This window comes from Sinocyclocheilus anshuiensis, unplaced genomic scaffold (assembly GCF_001515605.1).
Source record: "Sinocyclocheilus anshuiensis isolate Anshui unplaced genomic scaffold, SAMN03320099.WGS_v1.1 scaffold54, whole genome shotgun sequence".
Taxonomy (NCBI): Eukaryota; Metazoa; Chordata; class Actinopteri; order Cypriniformes; family Cyprinidae; genus Sinocyclocheilus; species Sinocyclocheilus anshuiensis.
Window position 1 is genome coordinate 961,043 of NW_015547654.1, and position 5,975 is coordinate 967,017.

At 33.7% G+C, this 5,975-nt stretch overlaps 1 protein-coding gene across 3 annotated transcripts in view; it reads right to left on the reverse strand.

Annotated features, from left to right (window-relative positions):
- Positions 1 to 5,975, reverse strand: part of LOC107702111 (ataxin-1-like) — a 112,151-nt gene that overhangs the window by 78,800 nt on the left and 27,376 nt on the right. For all 3 annotated transcript variants that reach the window (XM_016504335.1, XM_016504334.1, XM_016504333.1), the window contains exon 2: positions 4,064 to 4,229. The gene's annotated coding sequence lies outside the window, so the exon portion shown is untranslated. The remainder of the gene's footprint in view (positions 1 to 4,063; positions 4,230 to 5,975) is intronic.

The window sequence follows — 5,975 nt, forward strand, 5'->3', positions numbered from 1 at the left end:
AATATTTGAACAGCTCCTTTGTGGGGGGAGAACCTTTCTGCTTGGTACACAACAAGCTTTTGGTAATTACCACAGTGCCAGAGAGCATATGAATAAATTCATGAGCTCTGACTCAGGTAATTAACTCATTGTTTAGTAATTAGAGATCAGGAGAGAGAGTGAGAATGAAAAAGAGAAAATGAGGAGAACATTTGTAGGAGTTGAAAAAAATCAGCAAGGGTGAGAGGATGTGAATAACAGCAAAGGGAATTATTAGGGATGTCAAAAATACCAAAATTAATATTAACATAAGAAATATGTAATAAGAAATAAAAAAGTGAAATATAGAAAAAATATAAAAAAGGAACCTACTCATTTCAAATACAGGCCTGCTTGTCAGTTAAACTTTGCAATGAATCCGTATTAAAGGCACAATATGTAAGATTTTTTAAATTAAAATATCCCAAAACCACTAGAACAGTGTTATATATTTTGCTGACTTTAATATGTTATGCGTTTTAATAGACCGGTGACGACCGCACAGAGTAGCATTATAATAGAACTTTCAAATGTATCTAGTATGATAAAACACCGCTGCTTTTTTTCCCCACATACGCACGACCGGAAGGAGCGGAAGCGGTCGACTGTGGCATAATAAAAGCTCCGCTGCTTTCGAGCCATGTGTCGCGCTCGTTCAGCGGCCTCGTTTCGCTTCAATGGCTTTCAGCCTCACCCTGCTTCATTCTACTACGTTAATAAATCATTAGCTCATCCATGAACATGATTTCTGCCCGAGTCCCGTCGGATTGCATCGGCTGTGGGGATGAAGACCACAACTCCCATGATTCCACACTCAGTCACGCCGTCATCAAACTACGCCTTTGTCTCTTTGTTTATTTTGAATACGCGCCCTCTAGCGGCGAAACTTACATATTGTGCCTTTAATGTAATTTACACTATCGTTCAGAAGTTTAGGATCAGCGATTTTTTTTAAATAAATTAATACTTTAATTCAGCAAGGATGCATTACATTGATCAAAGGTGGCAGTAAAGACATTCATAAAGTTACAAAAGCAGAAACCCAGTTTCAAATAAATTATGTTCTTTTAAACTTTCTATTCATCACAGACTCTTGGAAGAAATGCATTATGGTTTCCACAAAATTATTTTTAAGTCGCTGTTTTCAACACTGATAATGCAAATCAGCATATACGATTAATTTGACAGTATAATGATTTCTGAAGGATCACTAAAGATTGAAGTAATGCCTGCTGAAAATTTAGCTTTGACATCACTAAAAGAAATCCAGCTGAAATCAATCTTTCATTCTCATTTATTTGGATTGTACCAGTGTTTAAAAGGGATAATGTAGAGGGATAATTGAGAAGCACTTGCTTTAATTTTATTTGTTAATAATATATTAGTATTAATATTTAATTTATAATACAGTTACCAAGCTATTATTGCAAAATTGCCAAACAGTGTATTCAGGACCTGACTGCACATTATCCTGTTTTAAACACTGGTACAAACCAAATAAATAGGGATGAATTATTGATTTGAGCTGGGTTTATTTTAGTTTGTGAGAAAAAAAAAAAGAGACTGTGGAGTGATACAAAAGACATAAAATGTAATTATGTAGAAAATTGGTTTGGCGGCCATTATTCAATAACATTTGACCACAAAAGTTCAATTTTACACAGCTATTTATAAGAAAAAATAGCTCTATACCCCACTCCGCTCACATACCCTGTGGTACATGTTCAAAATGTTACTATCGACTTGGTACCAAAGTATCAGTACTTTTGACATCCCTAATAAAAAAGGTTGAGAAACATAAAGGAAAAGGATGCTGTAGAATGTCACCGAATGAAGGGGAAAGAGAGACTGAGTGGTTTTCCATTTAGGGGGGACTGGAGGAGAAAATGAGGGAGTGTGAACTGACACTGACAGCAGAGGCAGAGAAAGATCCCTGTCAGAGCTCAAAGCTAAACAGACACTCCTGACGGGTTTATCCACGCACCGCTGGGCCCGACTACAGCTCCACCAGCATCAGATCCTGTCCCCACAGACACGCTACACGCATACACACAGCCAATCTTACACCGCATATCACATCCACGTTCAGTCTATATGTGCACTGACACGCTCTGACAGGCTGGAAGTTTCTTCCTTTCCAAACAGAAGCTGGTAGATGAGTTCCACGACAGAAGCTAAACTATTTCTACTGTCTTACGTCCCTGAGAGGAAAAACAACTTGTGAAGATCAAACCTTCAATGAGGAAAATGTGAACCACTCTTGACTAAAGTGACCCTAATACATTTCTATGGCAGTAGTTGTTGTGGAATGAGAACACACTACATTTCAATAGTTTGGGGCCTTCAAGATTTTTTTTTAAAGAAATTAACACTTTTATTCAGCAAGGATGCATTAAATTGACAAACGTAACAATAAAGACATTTAAAATGTTACAAAAGATTTTATAATAAATAAATGCTGCTCTTTTGAATTTTCTGTTCATCGATTTATCGAGAAAAATATATCATAGTTTCCACAAAAATATGAAGCATTTGTTTTGAAACAATTGTTTTCAGCAATGATAATAATAATTAATTTCTTGAGCAAATCAGCATATTAGAATGATTTCTGAAGGATCATGTGACACTGAAGACTGTAGTAACGAGTAATTATGCTGAAAATTCAGCTTTGCCATCACAGGAATCAATTTAAATACAAATCAAATAGAAAACAGTTATTTTAAACAAAATATTTCACAATATTACTGTTTTTACTGTACTTTTGATCAAATAAGAGCAGCCTTGGTAAGCATCAGAGACTTCACACACACAAAAAATAAATAAATAAATAAATCTTACCGACCAAACCTTTGAATGGTAGGTTGGTAAAATATGGTGAAATGTGATAAACAGAGCTGAGAGTATTACAATATTATCAGTAGGGATATGCACAAACACATATTTCACAAATTAATTTGTCATTGTCTGTCCGAATGACATTTCTTATGGGTCATTCATTCCTATAAGACACTGCCTTCCCTTCAAAAAAAGGGAATTTGATTTTTTTTATTTTTGTACACCAACTTAAAAATAGGGTATTTATACAACCAGATGCTGAAAAACCGTCCAAAGACTGTCCTACTGCAAACATATACAAACACCAACACAAACACTAAAAAAAAAATTTGCTGAAACCAAGAACATGGAGCCATCTGAACAACATTTAATGAATAAACAGGCGTATTATCTACCTGTAATTGCTATAAACCATCACAGCTTGCTGGACAACTTCTTAACTATCCTGCACATTCCTAATTATTCATAGCTGAAAGTATTATCAAATTAAAGGAATTGTTCACACAAAAATGAAACTTTTGTCATCCTGTCAGTCTAAAGTTGTGACTTTATATACAGAACACAAAAGAAGATATTCTCAAGAAGGTCTCATTGTTTTTGTGAAGTCATTGGAGTCTAGTGTCAATCCTGAAAATATCTCATTTTGAGTTTAGCAGAAGAAAGTCATAAGGGTTTGAAAAAACATGAGGATGAATAATTTTTTCTTTGTTTTCATTTTTTGGGTTAAATATTTCTTTAAAGATAGACTGCATAAACTGGAAATCACAGGACAAAAAAACAATAAAACAGAGAGGATTCCAGACAACTATGTGATGATGACAAAGACAACTGGAGGTAGGAACAAATACCAAAACAGTGAGTGGAAAAAGAGGAAGTGCAGTGTTGAGTAAGCAAGTGAAAGAGAGATAACAAGTGATCGAAGTATAGCAAGAAAGGAGAAGCGAAACATAGACACTTAATGCATTTTCGCACAGATGTGTGATGAGGCTGACCTCAACTGAGGAAAGGAGAGAAAACGCTCCACGTTTTTTCCAGTTGTCAGAAAACCCTACTGGGCAGAAAACAACACACAAGCCTCTCTTTCATAAGAGGTCTATTAAGAGTACATCTGTTTTGAAGTTAAGGGTAAAAAAGCTTGACCCAAGAAAGAATGAGTCTCGTGCACAAGCCAATCCAGAAACATTCAAGTGAAAGTAAACTGCTGTCTTACCACAGGTGGATCTTAACCAGGTTCAATCGGAGAGGAGAGTCCAAATGAAACCACTGGGACAGGGATGGATAAATCTCTCCTCCTGCTGTCTGAGGGGACGGCTCGTGATTCCCACTCTGTCGGTCCACGTCTGCGTCTGCCTGGCTCCAACAACCCTCACCATTCCCTGCCACATACAAAAACAAAGAGCTTTACACTTAAGCAATCAGGTCCCAGTGGCTGTGCTACATTATATTACCCTATATTGTACTGCTAGACTGTATATTTGATCATGATTGGAATGCTTTTCTGACTAATTAACATCCAGAACTAAAACTGCATTTTATTAACAGAAATTTGTGTTAATTGACTATACAGCATCAATTTGAGAAACATATTTTATATTTTATGTATAATAAAATAAATGTGTTCTGAGATCCTCTTATAATGCCACCATCACTCCTCTTGAATATGCAACCAAGGTAACAGGAGACTAGTTGAGAATGTACTTTAAATAGTTTCAGCCGTATGAACCAGCGAGACACCTTAGGGTTGGGATTTCCTTTACTATATCATCCATCAAAAATAAAAAAGATCAACTAATTAATCAGTTAATTAGTCAATAAATCAATCAATAAATTGCTAATGTTACCCTTAAAAGCACATTTAATAAAATATATCATAAAATGTATTTTTAACACGTGTGATGTATACATACACAACCGTAGGGGTCACTTACGTATCTAATGTGACAGTAAAACATGTATAATGTCACAATGTTTTGTTTTGGACTTTCAATTCATCAAAGAATACTGAAATATACTGTTTTCAACAATGCAAATAATAAGAAATTGTTTTTTTCAGCAGCAAATCAGCATATTAAAATGATTTCTGAAAAATCATGTGACACTGAAGCATCCCCAAAATAACCCGCAACCCACCAAAATAAAAGCTTGAGGATTTTAGATTTGAAAATGTTGAACGTTCATTAAAAAATAAACATTTAAAAAGTAAATATTAGCATTGTATTTTAAGGGCACTATAAAATAATTGTATTTTATTTAATACATTTTAAAATATAATAGTATTATAACAATTTATTATTGTTTATTTAAAAAAACGTTATTATTATTTTAATTTTCAAACTAACTAACTAATGTCACAATGTTTTGTTTTGGACTTTCAGTTCATCAAAGAATACTGAAATATACTGTTTTCAACAATGCAAATAATAAGAAATTGTTTTTTTTCAGCAGCAAATCAGCATATTAAAATGATTTCTGAAAAATCATGTGACACTGAAGCATCCCCAAAATAACCCGCAACCCACCAAAATAAAAGCTTGAGGATTTTAGATTTGAAAATGTTGAACGTTCATTAAAAAATAAACATTTAAAAAGTAAATATTAGCATTGTATTTTAAGGGCACTATAAAATAATTGTATTTTATTTAATACATTTTAAAATATAATAGTATTATAACAATTTATTATTGTTTATTTAAAAAAACGTTATTATTATTTTAATTTTCAAACTAACTAACTAAATTAAGTGCAATAATACTAATATTGCTATTATTAATTATTTAAATTTTTATAGTTATATTTAATGGGTCACCCTATGTAACCACCAAACCAAATCTCCAGGTGCTCTCCTGAGAACCAGACTGAAATTTATTTGTTTTTACTGTATTTTTGATCAAATAAAGACAACCTTGGTGAACAAAAGAGACCATAAAATCTTACCAACCCTAAGCTTACATAGGTATATAGTCTTTATTAAAATTAACGTTTCTCTGATTTCATGCCATAGCCTTTCATCACTAAGCGTGCATTCCTCTACACAAAAGATTTTTTTTCCCTTAAAGGGGTCATATGATGCGATTTCAATTTTTCCTTTCTCTTTGGAGTGTTACAAGCTGATTGTGCATAGA